The following is a 19,597-nucleotide window of genomic DNA, read 5'->3' as shown; positions in this document are numbered from 1 at the left end:
AACGCATTCATAACATCAAGATGTTAGAGGAAGGGCCACAGCTGAGTAGCAAAAGATTCATTCCCCGGCATCTGCAGATAGGGATGGGAGAAATCCCTGCTGGGAGAGCTTCTGCAGCCACTGCAGGAAACACTTTTCAAGATAGACCACTCAGTATAAGGCAGCTCCCTATATTTCTGAGACAGACTACAAGCCACAAACTTTATCAGAGGGTTTAACTGAACAACAACAACAAAAATGGCAGGAAGAGAATTGAACCAATGAAAATATGCACTCTGGAGACAGTTCCCAGTCATATCTCCTAAATGCTTAGTTGAGTAGTCAACTGAAAGGAAGCAAGATATTTAGAGAACAACCTCTAAATAAATAGCGGTGGGGAAGATTTCATGGCACAAAAATTGCCATCATCTGAAGCCTTACCAGCTATTTGTGCTCAAGGTGCTCACATTTTTTTTATATCCCTCCCATTGTCTGGGAGGGGTCTGGCACTCTTTTCAGTGGCATACCAGAGGAATGAGAGGGCTTATTATATTGTGGATTCAGAACCTGTCCAAACATGCCCCAAAATTCAGAATTAATACCCATTGAGTCCAATTAGTTCATCACAATGTACATTTTACTACAAAAGGTTCTTATAAAGAGAAAACAGTGCTATAGAACTCTGCCATGCTTCATGCAGCATAAGTATCTATGCTACATTGAATGGTATAGTTTTCTCTTTTTCTTATTCTGAATGGGTGAGATCCTAACATTAGTCTTATTTAGGGTAGACCCATTAGAATACATAGCCTTAAATAAATCCATTCATTTCAGTGGGTCTACTCTGACTATGACTTAATTGTATATAACCCTATTTTTTATATCCTGATTCATTTAACATTATAAACAGAGTGTACTTGTTGTTTATTTTGTTTTTAATGGTTCTGGGTCAGTATAGTAAAACGTCTGCTTTGATTTTTTTAAAATGATTATTTGTAGACCTTTACAGAAATTTATGCTTTATTGTACAGGACACAAGGGCCACAGGATTACTGTTCTCTTGAGGTCTCGATCATTACTATTGACTGTTTTTGACCAAAACTAACTGTAGCTGATGATAAATCAACATCCTTTGATTCTTTATACTCCAACTTAACAGCACAACCCTATGCATGTTTACTCAGAAGTAAGTCCCATTGAGCTGAATAGACACAACTTGATGAAAAGGCCGGGTATAAATGTAAATTAGTCAATGGGAATTATTTCCAAGGCTGATCATAGAACTACACTGCAGACTGATAAATGCTTGCATCCTTAATGAACTCATGAGCCCCTCATCTGACCCTAATATCAGTAGAAAGGTTAAACACAGTGGGTTAGCTATGGCTAGTTTTCCCCTGAATGATTTTCCAGCACTTCTCTCTGCTTAATGAAGGAAAGTTTTGAGGGGAATTTCATCTTTGCTTGCTTCATGATTTCTAGCCCTGTAAGCAATTTGATTTCAAGCAGCTGATTATTTTAGAACTTTTAAGAATGGATAAAAAAAAATCCACTTTTATTAGTAGTATAATTCCATCAGTGTTGATTTAGAAATGGTATGAAATAGCAAGCATTGTCTGCATCCATCTGTGTTTGTTTTACAAACTGCAATTAAAGTAATCTAAAATAGAAGTGCTGTGATTAGATTAAACCAGAATTTCATTCAGGAGTGCTTGGGTGACTCTCTCATTTCCTTTATATAAGGAGGCCAATAACATGTTTGTGGGTATGAATTAATGCACTAGCATTTTTCACCGGGGTGGGGCTTGTGTGTGTGTGTGTTGCAGCTCCTCTTCCTACAATTCTCACCTATTGATTGATTGATTGATTGGTTTATTACGGCCATTGGCCCATATCTAAAAACAATACATCAAAATTTATCCATAAACAATACAATTTAAACAGTTCCAAGTTAAAACACCCCTATAAAACCAATTTTACTTCAATTAAGTAAACTATACACAATAAGCTCCCTCTATGTCAACCGCAATTCAAATCCCTCAGCTTTTGGGGGATATGCGTCTTAGTTCTGGCACTTATTAATTCTCACCTAAAGAGTACCTCAGTTCATTTTTCTTTCTGTGAGGGAGCATTATGGAAGCAGACTCTGGATGAAAACTTTCCTCTTGGTGTGTTCCTATGGAAGTCCATACTAATTATAACCCTAAGTGTGAACTTCTGTACATTTTATGCCACTCTAGCAGTACCATCTTTCTCCCTTGCGAAAGTTTTCTAGTGCAAAATCAATTACTTGCTTTGTGATGCTACAATTCAGTAGCTTATATTACACACACAACTATCCAACTTGGTCTATAGTGCCAGTATATTTTCCATTCATTCATTCCATTCATCTAAAATTGAAGCTCACCCAACATTTAAAAGGAACCTAGAACAAGGAAAATGGGAGATGCTCTTGGTTAGGAGAATACCCACAGAGCTATGGATACAACAGACAATAAATTAAGGCAGCTCAACAAGGCCTTTATTTATTCCTCTTTAATTGCCCCACTGAGCTCTGTCACAGACCATGAAGTGGTAGAGACCTTGATCTAAGGTACCACTTAAACACAAGCAGTGTATTTGTGTCTGGGCTTGGTAATGGGCAGTTGTTCAACAAGCTAGCGGGCAGGACCAAAGAACCAGTCAGTGCCAGAGGTCGAAGAAGGGGGCAGGGAGCAAGTCAGGAAGAACAGAAGACAAACCAGAAGTCAAGATAAACACTAACAAAGAACTCGGGAACACCCAGAATATTCTTTGACAAGGAAAAATTAATTTAGATGAAGGAAACAATAATACAAAATCAGACATAGAAGAAAATATGGTAACAACATGCTAGATAATAGGTTGCTCCATTTTAGATGTTAAATGGCCCAGATCAGAAACATATTGCAGGACTACAACACCCATCATGTCTGATCGTTGGCTACACTGGCTGGGGCTGATGAGAGTTGTGGCCCCCTCATGCAAGTTGTGTTCCAGCAACAGGTTCCTCACTCCTGATTTAGGTAGTTGCCAGAATTTAATTGCCTTATGTAGCTATACTTTGAGACTTAGTTTGCACCTTAGAAGGGGGCAGAAGATGTCTGTCACACCCTGTCTTTGGTTTATGGTGTGAAGGGAGAGCTTGTGCATTCCCTTCATGTGTTTTTGCAGTCACAATCTGACTTTTAAAATGGTATTTTGCATCACACATTTATTTCAGGCAGCCTCCCACAGAGCTGTTAATCTATAGTGGCTAATCTCGTGGGGAGTAGCCCGCTCCAGCTGAATAATATTCATTTGGATGATTTTTTTCTTTGCTTCGCATAGGACGGTTGGTCCTTAAAACTGCTGAAGTGATGTGTCAGATTTGGGCTAAAAGATAAATTCCACTAGAACAATTAGCAGCTTCCATGTCAGTGTTGTAAATAATGAGGCCTCAGTTCTGTTATTGAAGTCCATAGCTGGTAACATGAAAATGTTCAGTCAGCTCCAGTGTAGAATACACGTCATGATGATGCAGTTTATGCCCCAAACACACATATCCTACTGCTGATTTAAATATTATGTTACCAACCAGCTGATAAGCCAATATAACTGAAGATTCGTGATGGGTGAAACTCCTGTTCATGAACCATCTACAAATGTCAGCAGTAGGAGTTTAGCCCATCTCAAGATGTTATGTGATTCAGCTCTGAAATGATTATTTAAAGAGAAAGAGTTCTCATTGAATCACTCTTGAAATAACAGCATTGTTGTGTTTGTTTGCAAAATGCTAAATTTATAATATAGACATATGCATTGCCACAAAACCTTCTTGTATAAAACTGGACATATTCCACCTTTTCATGTCATTGCCATCCTCATAATCCCCCCCTCACTTTGCACTGTATTTGTGTCATTTCCGTGAATGAATCAGATCTTGTATAATTCCCTGCTAGGTTCTAAATGTTGTTGTTACTTACAGTAATGGAAACAGGTAAATCTGACAAATTCTTCCTTTAGCCATGTCAGCAAAAGGAGTGAATTATTACCATATGTGATGACAATAGTTGAGCATGATTTCTGGAAATTATACCTCAAGAGTTAGAAAATAGTTAGCAGAGATGCAGAAACCACCTGGTTTTCTATGTAACCACAATTTTAACCATATCCCTCATTTCTATTGCTTTGTCAAGGTTTGTGTATGTGAAATGCCTATTAAAGCCAGTGTGGAGTAGGGGTTAGCATCTTGGATAAGGCCTTGAGAGACCAGGTTTCGAATTCCCACCCGGCCATGAAGCTCACTGGGTGGCCTTGGGCCAGTCACTGCCTGTCAACAAGAGGGTTGTTGTGAGGATTAAATGAGCGGGAGAACCATGTACACCACCTTGAGCTCCTTGGCTGAAAATGTGTGATATAAATGTAATAAATAAATAAATGGATGTGCCTTTTTGTCAGAAAGTAAGCAGGTGTGCACAACTGATTCTGCAACAGGAAGCAAGTCCCCGCGCAGCGCTGGTTTGGCGCAGCACATGGGGACTCACCAAGCGGATGGCTCAGTTCGAGGGCAGCTCATGGGCTGGTTAAACGACCCCCGTGGGCTGCTTGTGGCCCATGGGCCTTAGGTTGCCTACCCCTGCTATGGCACATTACCTTCACCAGGCTCTTTAGCTGCAATGTGTCCCAAAGACCAGTGGAATACAAGAACAGGTAGTTGAATACTGCCCTCTCCTGTGTACTTCCCCTTGTGTTATTAAGCTGCACCAGAATGCCAGTGCACCCAACTCTGCCTCTGCTGCCCCATAGAGAAGGGCTGAAATGTACAGGACCACTGAGTTGTGTTAACATTTTTGTAGTCATCAAAGGGTACCTCATATTCCATAATTTTTCAGCAGTGCTTGAAAGGAGGGGAAAGTATTCAAGCAGAGTGGGAAGGGGATGATCTCAATTGCTTTGGCTACTGTGTGACTGTTCCCTGTTTTTGCCACACTGTGCAGCAATGAATCTGTCTCAGTTCCACATAGCAAAAGAGGGAGCATCTGCCTAGATGTACATTTGGATGTGCATAAGACTGCAGATTGGAAAGCTCTTCAAAATACAGATGTAGTCTAGCTACACCATGTTGCTGCCAATGCATTCTGATGTGCAATCCATTGTGCCTTCTGTACAGTTGGAACTGTATCAGAAAGTCAGAGTGAGAGCAATGTGACAGTGTATTTGAACTGATGTCACCACTATGGATGCATGAACCTGTCTTCACTTGTCCTGAAAGGGCAAGAGCTCTAAGCTATTGCTTGGAAATCTCCACCATCTCCTCTTACTGCTGCTCCAAACCCCTTCTCCAAAACCCTTCCAAACTATTTGAGAGTTACGATGTTGTGTGCTGTGTACACCCAACAGCGTCTGCTCGACTATGGATTATCTCTCTTGCCTTGCCAAGAGATACAGATGTACTGTTCTTAGTGTCACACACATCTGCAGTTCTCCGTTTGACTTGGGGACTATTAGGCAATCTATTAAAAATGTCAAACAAGGAAACCTTTCATTTGACATTTATCTCAACAGCCATAATGTAGCTATAGATAAATGTCAGATGAGAATATAGAACTGCATAGCCAGTACCTGTAAAAATATCAAAAGGAAGGTTTCTTCCTCTGATATTTAGGGATTTGAAAGGATTTTGGTCAAGTGAGGTGCTGCTCCAGCAAAGGTTACAAGAGCTGAAGTACAGAAGTATTTGAAACATCTGAAGAAGCTGACATAGTGTGTGGGCTCATAGCTTTTCACAATACATAAGTAGTAGATAGCTGCGTTCTTCCTAAGAATACTACATCCTACATAACTTGGTAGATTATGGCCCCCACCCACTTGGTAGCTGTACATGACAGCTAGTTTAGAGTATTTTTATTTCATTGACCTTATTGTTGCTCTAAGGAAATTTGCCATTATTATCTGTCAAGCAAAGCCCTTCTAATTTCACTTTCCCACTCTCATCTTGACCTGATGAGGAATTATATAAATGTATCCTATCTTTTGCACATATCTTCATGCAGACACCCACATCCAAACCAATATGTTTTTTTAAGCATCTGTGTGGTTTATGATAGATTGACGCAAATTTATATTCACTATAGGTTTGAACCACCACAACCACAAAATACATAGCCTAATGTGGTTTGCAGCATGATTTAAATAGAGTCCACTAATTTTTTTATTCTAAAGGGAATTTTCTAGATTGGCTCCACTCCACAGGCACGATTACAGAAACCAGTTCGCATGAACCGATTGTTGTGCTACAAATATGGTAAGAGCAGTTCTGTCGAGCGCATGATACATGTAATTGCGTTCAGCTTGCTTTTCAGCTCAGATCAAATGCAGCTACCAAAGCTGATACTATAATAGTGGCATTGCAAATGTAACCTGAATTATAAGCAGAAGTTACATGGCAAATAGTTACATGATGGCTCCATCACCAGCTAAAACTTTGAAGAGAACCACTCAACCATAATATTGTGGCAGAATCCAGATATGATAGATAGCCTGGATGTTTGCCCGCCCTGTATGTAGTAATTTAACAGAGAACCAAAGTCACCAAAGAGGACCAGAGGAAACTAGAATTTCTAACTAGCGCACTGTAAAGCAATTTTTCTTTTAACTATGCGGACTGCGTCCTCTATTCAGGAATGTGTTTTAAGAAAGTGTGTTATCTTGGAGCCTGTGCTGGAGAGAAACTATGAACTTTGATATGTTTGCTGGAGAAACTACTACTGTTGAAATGTTTGCATTCCTGACTGAGATATAGTAACCAAGTAACCAACCCCATGGTATCCAGCCAGGCTGATGGGAAACAGGAAAGGTTAAAAGAGATGTGACTGAAGGATGAAAGACATATGTGTGTCAGTTCTCTGTCTTCCTGCTTTAATATTATGATTGTGACTAAGAGAAGTGAAATCAATCAATCATATTTGTATGGGCTCTTGCCTTTTCATTTATTCTTCCTTACTTCTGACCTTCTACTGATCCATCCTGCTTTATTAATGCGCAAGAAAAATATATGTTATAGTAGAAAGGGTAAAAATAAGGAGAACCACCCCTCTTCTTATTTGTCAAAACAATGCTCTGCTATAGAATCAACTCTCATGAGATTAGTGGCCTTCCTGTCCCTGGAAAGGGAGTGCAAATTATTCACCAGTACAATTTCAGAAAGTCTGTTTTGATAGGGTGGCCTTCCTTCTGGGTCCTGAATTAGTATATCATTTCCCATTTCCCATTTACTTAAAAAGTCAGAATGAGTCACATCTGAAAGAGCTATGTTTGATTAGCCAGATCCATAGTTATTTGCCTTAAAAAATGCCTGAACTATTGAAGGAGAATTACATAAAGATGATGTAAAGATGGTACATGACAGCAGTGCAGTTAGGGAAAATGTACAAAACTAGTTCAAATATATGTTGGAAGTGTAAGGAAAAGGAGGGGACATTTTATCATATGTGGTGGGATTGTAATGTAATTTTAAAAAAATTGGGAAATGATATACAACAAATTGAAGAAAATGTTCCATTTAGCATTTGTTTAAAAAACCTGAAGCATTTTTGTTAGGGATTGTAGGGAAAGATCTGCCAAAAAAGCTGAAAAACATCTTCATGTATGCGACAACGGCCGCGGTAGTTTTAAAAGCACAAGGATGGATAACTGAAGAAACCCCAACTAAAGAATCATGGCAAGAAAAATTGATGGACTATGCAGCACTGGCAAAACTGACATACAAGCTACGGGACAAGGATAACTGTGACTTTAAAGATGAATGGGAACCCTTTACAAAGTATTTGAAGACGCAGCAAAGCAAACTGGACTCCTTGGTTGGCTTTGAATAAAGATTCACAAACTTTTTATTGATAATAATCAGCTAAATAGTTTGAGGATCTATATAACTGTGTAACATGCAGAAAACAGCATTCTTAGAGAAATCAAAGACTGGAACTGAGGGAAGTCGGAGGGTGGGGGTGGATTTTGTGGGGGAGGGAGGGGGAGGGAGGAAAAAGGGGGGGAATAAGGATGATATGTATCTGGATAATATGTTTTGTTTTAATTTTAAATAAAAAAAGTTTTTTAAAAAATGCCTGAACTGAAGAATCCAAATACAGATCTGGTTCTACCCCCCACCCCCACCCCCCAAAAAAAGTATGGTTTTAGATGATTCAGCTGCAAGGGTTCCTTTCTAACTTACGGGGTAGTGAAATTTTAAAAGTTATACTGATTGCTAACAATTAACGTGTTCCTTATTTGAGATTAGGCTGACATGGGACTCAGTTAGATTGGTAATGAAAAAGTGATTTATATGTGTGGCATGTGCAATATAACATTGTGCCACCAGATGGCAATGTGGAGTCCCGTTTTCCCCTACCTGTTTTCCCTGTTTAAATTTACAACCTGTTTAACTGAAACACTTCTTTGATGTGTCAGCCATAGTTGTCTCCTAGATAAAGGAGGCAAACCCTGATGAATGCAACTGCCCCATTCTGTTGCTACTTCTGCTAACATTGCTATCACTTCTGCTACTTTTTCCATCAACAGTGTGCTGGGCATTATACAGGACTTGATCTATGAGGCAGCAAGCTTCTTCTTGTTTCTTCCGCTAGAGGTAGCCGAATTCAACATCTTCCCTCCTTGATCTTTGTAGCGTTAGCTGCATATTCTCCACAAACATGTTGAGATGTGTGAAATGAACAAACCAAGTGTTTATAACTGTGAGGGAAAGAGGGTGTTGATGTTGAACTTGCAAATGCAGATAAGGAAGCATATGATGTGTGAAGCATATGGCTATACATATGCATGAAGCTGAGTTGAGCGTACACATCACAAACTTCTAATGTGTGATGAAAAAGTGGGGAGAAGAAGGTGTAAAGTATGAAATAAATAAACAAAACAAAATCTAGGAATCTCCTTCCCTGTACCTGTTGGTGCTCCCCATTAGGAAATTAATTTCACAGCTGTATCATTATGAAACTCCTCCGTTCTGCCTTGTGTCCTCAGTTTTGACCAGGATTCCCGTCAACCCTATGGAGCAATGTTTTGTAGATGCTGGTTTCTCTGCCTGAAGGTTACAGGAGAAATTATTGCTTTACTGATTCTCTATGTCAACAGATAAAGGGGAATAACATTTCACAACCCCTGCTGAGAGAACCTGAATAGTCCTTGTGCTGTTTGTTAGCTTCTCACACTTCTATTGAGGAGGCCTCTAAAGAGACTATTTAAGCCCTGAACAATCTAACAGTCAGAGAATTGTAATGGGAGAACGTTCCCAACACATACTGAGCTACCAAGCCCAATAGTGCATGTTTTCTAAACACTTGAAGCAAAACCTAGGATGGTGCTCTCCTGCTGCCCTGTTGGGCAAGGTCACTCGAGTGACCAGAGGATGCACATTTTTATTTTTATTTTGGCTCCATTGATGGGATTACATATGCTACTGTCAAGCCAGGTGCCCTCCATCCTATAGTTGTGCATCTGGTTCCTCCTGCCTAAGTGCAGAACCTTACATTTGCTCCTATAGAAATACGTTTTGTTAGTTTGGGCCCAATTCTCCAATCTGCTAAGATCACCTCAGACTTTATTATATCTTCTGAGGTATTAGCTACCCCTCCCAGTTTGGTGTCATCTGCAAATTTAGAACAACAAACTAAACCAGATCAGCCAAATTGCAACGACTCCCTCAAAATTCCTGCAGTGTGTAGATGAAGGGCATTCTTAATGGCAAGAAATAAAAAGGGGAAATCCCATTCAGTCCCAACCCAAAGGTGACTAATTCCACAGTGAGTGGCTAGGTGGTGGATTTCTGATGCAGAAAAATGCTCATGAGGAGGAGCCAAGCTGCCCTTTTAAGGGATGCTGCCATCTCCCTCCAGATTGGCTCAGTAATGCCTCCTCAACGAGTGAGGCAAATAGCACCCTGCACAAACTGCAGGTCAGGAAAGAATCTTAAAGAATTATAGGCAGGGCTGGCCCAAAGGGTTGAAATCCTCAGGCTAGTTCCATATTGTCCAACTTTTTCAGATAGAAAACTGGGACTCACGTCTTCTGGGTTGTGTTCCCAGGTGAGTCGAGTGACCTGCACCCCAATCACCCCATGAAAAAGCACTTTTTGGGGTGAGAGCCTGCATGGTGCCCCAAAAGATGTGTTTTTGGGTGCTGCTCAAGATCCAAAAGTGCTTTTTCAGGGGAAGCACGAGACATTGCAGTGCTCAAAATGGCCACCATGATCTTGGAGCGGGGGGAGAAAAGGATATCCCATTTTTCCTGAGGCACTTGCAGTTCCACAGTCTCAGGGCCTTGGAATGCCCAACTACCTCCTGGAGCCTGCCACAGCTCCTTCTCGATAACATTGCCATTGTTCACTAGCATGCCTGCAGGGATTCCTTCTCTCAGAGTAGGCAGAAGTAGCAAATGCCTCTCCCACAGTAACCTGATCTGTTGGCTGTCCTGATAAGCAAGCAGCACAGCAACAATAGTGGCTTTGGCTGTATAGGAGGGAAGACTCAAGAGCCCCTCAAAATATGGAACCAGCAGTGATTTTAGAGAAGATCATTGGGCTCCCCAAACATTTAACCAGGATTTTACTGACAAGGGTAGAGGAGAAGTTGAGTACTGAAGGTCAATATATACATTCCATCCCTTGCTGTCAAAGTCAGCTTGTAAAAGTGCCTAGCTATTCCCCCACCCCCACCCCCTGAAATAGGAGGCTCTTGGGACATTTAGTTCATTACATTCTACAATAGGTTCTAATTTTTAGAAGTGTTTTGTGAAGGCAGCTGTTGATTAAGACATCTTGGCTTTATCTATTATTTATAAACCAATAGTCCCGAAAAGGCCCTAAACTGCCGAATCTCTTAATTCCATGAGGAACCGATCTCAAGTGATTTATCGCTTCCTGCAGTTACATTACAAGGTGTAAGAACCAAAACTGCTTCTGGTCATTTGAATCCAATTATACGACGTACATGCGCACGCAGAACATTTCAAAATAGCTAGCTGTCGCTAGAGCTGCGCATCACTTTTCTCCCAACTGCATTGGTTACAGAAAAACACCTTTACTCACAATCAAATGAATCAGTTTTTGTTGTTTCTTTCCCTTTCTTTTCTAAGAAGCTCTCCTGTTTCTGATAAAGATGAGGTGGAGCAATGAGTACAGATTTTTCTTCATCTCCAGTAGACACGTAAGTTATCTGGTGCATCTGTGGGTGGTCATTCATTTATCCTCTTCACTCTGTTGTAGTCACTAACATGTCCAATGCAGTTAGACAGTATTGTCTTTACAAAAGCACCCTGGAATATATCACTAAGCAAATCACAACCAGCGATGCTGCCAAAACTCAAAAATAATTCACAAGTTAAATCTAGTTTGTACATAGTTGTTGGGTCCTGACTTTGATTCTGTGAACTTTAATATTTTTTATACTTCAAACTGTGATTATGAGTTAATTTATATATTTTGCTTCTCTGCGTTGTGCGTGGTTCAGAAGAGGTTCATATTATTATAGGTATATGAGGTGGTTTGAGAGATTTTAAACAGTTTTCTCTTATAGAAGTTAAAGTATTTTCATTCAAGGAAGTAAAAGCCTCTCTGAGAGGCTCGTGATGCTTGCTTCATGCTTTTGGAACAGCGCTGAGTATATCCTTGGAAAAGGTGCTACAATATCAGGTAACATCATTTCCAAGCAGCCTTCATGTAATGATATGGAGACAGCCATCCTTTTCTATGTCACATGATCAGGTTGTACAATATCCAGGGTCTTCCCTGGTCCCATTTTGAAAGTATGTCACAGGGAACATACCACCCAGCAGTGCTATTTTTCTAGAAAAAGAGGTGTGGGAGCTCATTATGAACTTCTTCCTTGTTCTCTTAGAATGGCACCTGAGAGGTGCCAGAGCTGAACTCTGGTGAGCTCTGGCTGAAATAAAGGCCTGCCTCCTAGCTTCTCAGAGATACCTTGAACCACCTCATATTACTGTAATTTTAAATTCTAGAATACTTTAAAATATCCTCATGACAGAAGGCAATATTTCACATTACACGTACAGATACAGCTTTTGGACATTGGGGTTTCGTTTTTTAACTGCAACAAGTAACAGCCATGTTTGATTCCACACAGCTGGACTTCCTGCTTAAGCAGACTAGGAGAACCGCCCCCCCCAATCACAGCAAAATAAGACTACAGGCAGGTGGCATAGACACATTTCCTCCTGCTATTTATACAACTATTGGTTCAACTGTGTTTACAGTAACTTCTATTTTGAGCAGAATAGACATTTCAAGGGAACCGGATCGTTACAAACATAAAATTGTTTGATTATGCAAAAAACGTCATAGCCTTGGGAGCAGAACACAGGAAGCAGGTGTTTGTTAATTAAGGTTACAAAGTAATTGAACCAAAGGGACTGATATCACATTATTATGCCATTACTTTAGTGGGGGTTTTTAAAAGAGCTGGTTCCCAGGCTATCCTATCCCAAACTTGGTGACATCAGAAGGTTCTCCCCCCACCATGCAACGCAACTGCTGTGGAAGGATGAGTTTTCTGTTTCTCCTAGTATAGATGTTATAAATGCTTTCACTTGCCTCTCATCTCAATTTATAATTGGCTTATTCTTTATGACAGAACATCTGGATAAGGCTTGTTTTATTTTGCCCTAGAGTTTTCCTCCTGTTTTGTAACATTAGGGCAGGCATACTAAGGATGCTTCATGCAAGTGCCTCATTACATTCTCCTCATAGTTTACAATTTGGCTTTCTATGCAGCACACACTGCCTTTGGTGAATGCATACGTAGCAAGTGTGATCTTAATGAATGGACAGTGAGATAAAACAGCATTTTTAATAATGCAAGCAAACGGCATAACAAAGGGATTATCAGCATGTCTCTTGACTTCTCTCATGGTCTTTTCGTAATGTCATTTGGGTGTCTGTTGTCAGCATTTTAAACTCTATTTCAAAACAAAATAAAATTAAGAAAATAAGATGAACCTGCTGGAACAGGCCAATGGCCCATCTAGTCCAGCATCCTGTTCCCAAAGTGGCCCAATGGTTGACAATGAGAAGCTGGACATGAACACAGCAGCACCCCATCCACCTAGGACTCCCAGCAACTCATATTGAGAGACATAATTCCTCTTACAGTGGTGGTAGGACATAGACACAGTGACTAGTAACCCTTGAGTCCAAGAGAAAACAAAACTTGGAAATAATAATAATAATAATAATAATAATAATAATAATATTTATAACCTGCCCATCTGGCTGGGTTTCCACAACCACTCTTGGCGGCTCCCAACAGAATATTAAAAACACAATAAAACATCAAACATTAAAAAATTCCCTAAACAGGGCTGCCTTCAGATGTCTTCCAAAAGTCAGATAGTTGTTTATTTGCTTGACCTCTGATGGGAGGGTGTTCCACAGGGCGGGTGCCACTATCGAGAAGGCCCTCTGCCTGGTTCCCTGTAACTTCACTTCTCGCAGTGAGGGAACCGCCAGAAGGCCCTCAGAGCTGGACCTCTGTGCCTGGGCTGAACGATGAGGGTGGAGATGCTCCTTCAGGTATACTGGGCCGAGGCCATTTAGGGCTTTCAAGGTCAGCACCAATACTTTGAATTGTGCTTGGAAACATACTGGGAGCCAGTGTACGTCTTTCAGGACCAGTGTTATATGGTCTTGGTGGCCACTCCCAGTTACCAGTCAAGTAAAGTTTGTGATATCTCTGATTACATATTGCATTCTTTATATATTCCCCTACACTATAATAATAAACCAGTATCCTTCCAAAAGGTTTCCATATATAGGGGAGGGTGCCAGGATAGAATGATGAGGGTGAACATGCACAGTGTTGCCTTTAATGTGCAACATTATGTGAATGACAAAAATAAAATCTGAATCGTCCTGAAGAGAATCAAGACACTGCAATCATAACTGTGCAAAAAGCTTGGGTAGCTCATCAGGATGAAACCTAGACAGGCACTTCATTTATTCAGGATTGCCTTATAGACCTCCTAAGAAGGTAGGTATGAAATATAGTCACAATGTGTCTCAGAACTAAATCAGTCAGGTGGGAGCATGTATTCGTATGCATCAATTTACATTCCTCTGACAAGCATGAAACTGACAAGGAAGAGTCTGGATGTGTTTGCATTTGTCATGAAGCAGTCTTTTGCTTTGTATCACCAAACACTGACAGCCACTCTAAGAAGATGTGTACTGAAGTATGTAATTCCCCCCCCCCCTGAAGTTTTTGCTGAAGCTTCTTTACATACCCATTCCGTTGTGCCCCTCTGTGATATTTACTGTCAGCCTAAGTGATGGCTTTGTGCATCTTCATGATGAACTGAGAGCACACAGAGAAATGGTTCTTGCTGACTGCTCACCACTTACAAAATTATTTTACTATGAAAATTCAAGTGAGGCACAAGCAATACATTTTGGGAGCATTTTTACTGAACCATTTAGCAACCAGGAATAAGTATGAATTTATTTTTAGCCTTTCTGTTCCATTTTTGGCATAAGATGACATTAATTTCATTCTGAATTTATTTAGTGTAAATGTAACTATTAATCATATTATTAATCCTCTAGGACAAGATTATCTAATCAAAACCAGAGATACTTAGTGCACATGCTGACAAAATGCTGACATTATAAAAGATTATACCAAAGGGATGCTGAGTGTGCTTTTTTTGTTTTGTTTTTAAGGCAGTGAGTCAGGCAACAACTACAATTACATTTATTTATTTAAAGCATTTCTTTACCACCTTTTCATCAAAGTTTCGAGGTTGCATACATTTTAAAGCACACAACATTATACAAAATTAAAAAGTATTAAATATTAATAGCACAACCATGAAAATATTCCTTCTACACACATTTATTTTCCTCACCAGTTTATCTTTCATCCCCCTTTCCTCTCTTTTGCTCCCAGCCCTTATCTCTGGCCGCTTTCTTTCTATAGTATGTGGCAAACCCTACCAGTGTATAGAAAAGCACATATGTTTAACTACATTTCTACTTTGAGAAAATACAATTCCATATCCCAGAAGGTGGAAGACACAACAAGGGGATTGTCTATCTTGGACCTGGTCCTCACCAACATGGAGGAACTGATGGACAAAGTACTGGAACCTTAGGAGGAAGTGATCATGTCCTCTTGGGTTTCATGGTACAGAGTCATGAAAAAGCAGAGTGTGGCTGGACATGCACTCCGGACTTAAAGAAGGCTGGTTTCAAAAAGCTTAAGGAGACCATGGGGTGAGATCCCATGGCCAGAAATACTCAAAGAGAAGGGAGTTGAAGATGGATGGGAGCTTCTTAAAGATGAATTATGAAGGGACAATGGCAGAAAATTCCAACAAGAAAGAAAAGTGGGAGGCATCTAAAGAAACTGGTGTGGCTGCATAAGGAGCTGACAGATGAGTCTGAGAATTAAGAAGGACATGTATGAGAAATGCTATTGGGTGACAGAGACAACTGCTCAGCAGTTCTACCTCGCCTCTATCTCCACCCAAAAGGAAAGCAGTGCCCAACCTACTGATAACATACATTCAGCCCCAAATAGGGAAAGAACACTAAGTATGGGAACACTAAGCTACTTTAAATGAATTCAGTTCTCCAGGGCCTGGCATCCTGCACCCAAAGGTATTAAAGGAGCTTGCGTATGTAATCCCAGAGCCTGTCTATAATCTTTGAGAATTCTTGGAGAACAGGTGAGTTCCCTGCAGACTCTAGGTGAGCAAAGGGGGGGGGGAGAAAGCCCAGGTCAGCTTGATGTTGATGCTAGGAAAGGTTCTCAAACAGATAATTAAATGGTTGGTCTGTGAGCAAATAGAAAAGGATGCTGTGATTACCCAGCATGGGTTTCTCAAAAACAACTCATGCCAGATGAATCCCATTTCTTCTTTTGATACAGTTACAACTTTGCTGGATCAGGGGAATGCCGTGGATGTAGTGTAAGGCTTTTGAGAGAGTTCCCCATGTTATTCTTGCAGAGAAGCTGGTAAACGGTGGAGTGGATGAAGTATTAGGTATATTTGTAGCTGGTTGATTGACCGAACTCAAAGAGTGCTCATTAATGGTTCCTCATCGTCCTGGAACAAGGGAACAAGTGCTGCACTACTGCAGAGTCCTGTCCCGGGCCTTTATAAACAACTTGGATGAAGGGATTGAGGGGATTCTCATCAAATTTGCAGATGACACCAAACTGGGAGGGGTAGCTAATACCTCAGAAGATATAATAAAGTCTGAGGTGATCTTAGCAGATTGGAGAATTGGGCCCAAACTAACAAAACATATTTCTATAGTAGCAAATGTAAGGTTCTGCACATAGGCAGGAGGAACCAGATGCACAACTATAGGATGGAGGGCACCTGGCTTGACAGTAGCATATGTAGGGTCTTAGCAGACCACCAGCTTGTCACCTGGAAGGCGGAAGCTTGTTTTCTCCTGCTCCAAGGGGTGAGACCTGAACCAATGAACCTCTTCCTTTCCCCACCAAATCATACAAACTGGATGAAACTGTGTTGGCTCTGTACCTAGTCACTAGCCCTTGAATGTTCTAAAGTTAAACCACTAATATTATAACAGCATTTGTTCTGTCTTATCTGTTTTAAGCTTTAACAACTGGTCTGTGCAGACTGAGTGGAAATAACAGTGTTGTGCATAACAGATTTCCTAATAATGTCACCACTATTTACCTCCTCCCTACATTTCTCTGTCACTACCCAGCTGCCTTCTACACATGCATCTTTAACTTCTTCCTCTTTATCCTCCTCGCCCTGCAGTTATCAAAATCACCGATGAGTCCTTTGCCTGTTTTATTTCTCTAAGACCTTCTTTCCTTTCAGCATCTAATGCCAACATGCTAATTAACACCATGAGACATCACTCAGGTGGGCAGCTGCAACACAGGCTTAAGCTGGAACTGCATGTTTCAGCCAACGTGTGGCTTTCATTGAAAGCAGCTGTCCCCCATCTCCTCCCACTTTCTCTCCCAGTAAGATTTACACATAACACCATTAGGTTGTCTGTTTCCCCACCTCTTTAAGCAACAGCCAATTAACTTGAGCATTGGCAGGGAAACTGGCAACACCATTGAATCACATCGCAAATTTGCATTTCTAAAAGCTATGTGGGGGCAGAGTAGTAGGGAACCTGGGACCACTATCTTTGATAGCAGCCAGGTGTCAACCGTAATGCATATTTCTAGTCTTAGGTAATGTAATGTTATCCCAATCAGCCGTGCTTGTTGTGTTACATAGGACACTATGACCAAGATACATACTTGAGAAAGCCCTGTCCAGTCCTGTCTCCCACAGTGGCCAACCAGATTCCAAGAAGTACATCTAATTCAATCAAAAATTTAGAATCAAGTTATTAGGGTTTTTTGTCGATCCCCCCCATGTAGTCAGTGGGGGGGGGGGGACATCAGAAGCTCTGGAATTCAAGGCAATGTAATATTTGCATCAGATCCCAGGTGAAGCTCAATGTTTAAAATGCCAAGGCATGAGCTACAAGATGGGTTCTGAACAGTGTTAGAAACTGAGATATGAAAGCCAGGAGCTAAATGGCACCTTAAACCTAGATTATGGGCACAACAATGGATTGTCTAGGTGCCTTTTTTAATAAAAAGAATACAAAGCTGAAAATGAATAAACGGCAGCTAAAATATTATGTTCATTTTTCACATGGTCTAGTCCTTCCCCTGCCCACCCCCATAATATTCTTAAGTGGGTCTCTTCTCCAGTCTTCAAAGAGTGGTTGGAAGTGGGAAGGCAGAAAAAGGTCCTCCTTTCCTTCCCCTCCTCAGTTTTAATCTGAAATCTTAGGTGCAGGACTGCGCCCAGAGCTCAGAAACTGCTCACTCTAATGAAATTCCCTGTTGCTAAATGTGCCTAGAACAATGGGAGTTTTGAACATGGGTTCTGAATATTTTTTCCTGTGCATGTAACATACCTAGTATTTTCGCTCAAAATACATGTGTTTGTGATATATTTAAACGACTGAAAATGATGTTGGGAGATTCAGAGAAATGAAAAATTGGACCAAAAGCTAAATTCCTATCTACACATCACTCTGAGAGGAAAATATCAGGTCATATGGGAGTTTGCAAAGACTTAATTCCTCAAGCATCTCTATATGAGGATATATCTATATCTATCTATCTATCTATCTATCTATCTATCTATAGGAGAATATGCCTGCATAAATGAAGGCAACTTCTTTGTTTAGATACTTATTTTGAGAAGAAATTCTGTGTCCAAATCCATACAATCTGTGCTCACAACTCATTATCTCCTACTGTACATTGCCAAATTGTCAATTATAATTGCTCTTTCAAGAAGCAAATTGTAGAACACATTGACACACATAAAATTATACAGATGCCCAGAATATTAGCATTGGATTTTAGTAATTAAAAAAAAGAGAGATCTTTGTGTCTTAAGATAATGAGTTTCAGGGCTTTGTTTTAAGCAGATGCTAAGACAAGGTTTGAAGCATAAGACAGTGTTCACTGCTGTATTCGGCTGATTTGTAGGAACCACAGTATTCTACCAGACAGCGCTCCTTCTCATACCATTCCAGCGACACCACTTCTCACGCTGTGCGAGAGAGATTGGCAACCTTTCTCGACCTGTTTGCACATTTGGGATTTAAAAAAATAAATCAAAAATGACTGGTGTGGGATATATCATAATAAAAATTGATTGCCACATCTTAAAGAGCAGAAAACGAGGCAAGAGATGGTGCAGGCATGCCTTTCCATCAGGCTCCCATCAATGGGAAAAAGGCACCTTCATTAGCTACCATCATTCTTTGCCCCTTTTATCTGTTCAGAATGGAAGGGAGGGTGAGTTTCCTGCCAGGCATCCAGTAAAATATGGGCATGCTTAATGTAGCAGAGGTCAAGCTTCTTGTGCATTGTGGATTCCTGAGGGAATGTTTACTGAGATCTTTTGCAGGCTTGCATGGAGACCAACTGAATCCTAGTCTCTTCTTCTGTGGCCCTGGGATTGTCTCTGGCATAACAGAAAGAAGCAAACTGCAGTAGTTCCTGAAGCTCCATCACAGCATTAGAAAAGAGCCACAGATATTCCCAGAGTAGCATCTGAGGAGACCGTGACAAGGTGACTCTCGTGTTCCTTCCCTAACCTATGAATAGACTTGTTCCTAAGAAAATATAGCTTTTTTTAATGTGTTCACCATTTTCAACTAATGCATACTGTCTGTTTAATATACAAATAGCCATGTACAGGTGGTGCCTCGCAAGACGAAATTAATTCGTTCCGCGAGTTTTTTCGTCTTGCGATTTTTTCGTCTTGCGAAGCACGGACTTTGGAAAAGCTTCAGAAATCACCAAAGTCTTCAAAAACCTCAAAAAAGGCAACCGCACCGTGTGCTATGAGTTGCTCCTCGAAGTGAATGCATGGTTTTAAGAAAAAGGAAACAAACTTGCAAGACGTTTTCGTCTTGCGAAGCAAGCCCATAGGGAAATCCGTCTTGCGAAGCAACTCAAAAAACGAAAAACTCTTTCGTGTTGCGAGTTTTTCGTCTTTTGAGGCATTCGTCTTGCAAGGTACC

The sequence above is a fragment of the Podarcis erhardii genome (assembly GCF_964252035.2).
Source record: "Podarcis erhardii genome assembly, chromosome: 1".
Lineage (NCBI taxonomy): Eukaryota > Metazoa > Chordata > Lepidosauria > Squamata > Lacertidae > Podarcis > Podarcis erhardii.
Note: the sequence above shows the minus strand (reverse complement) of the source record.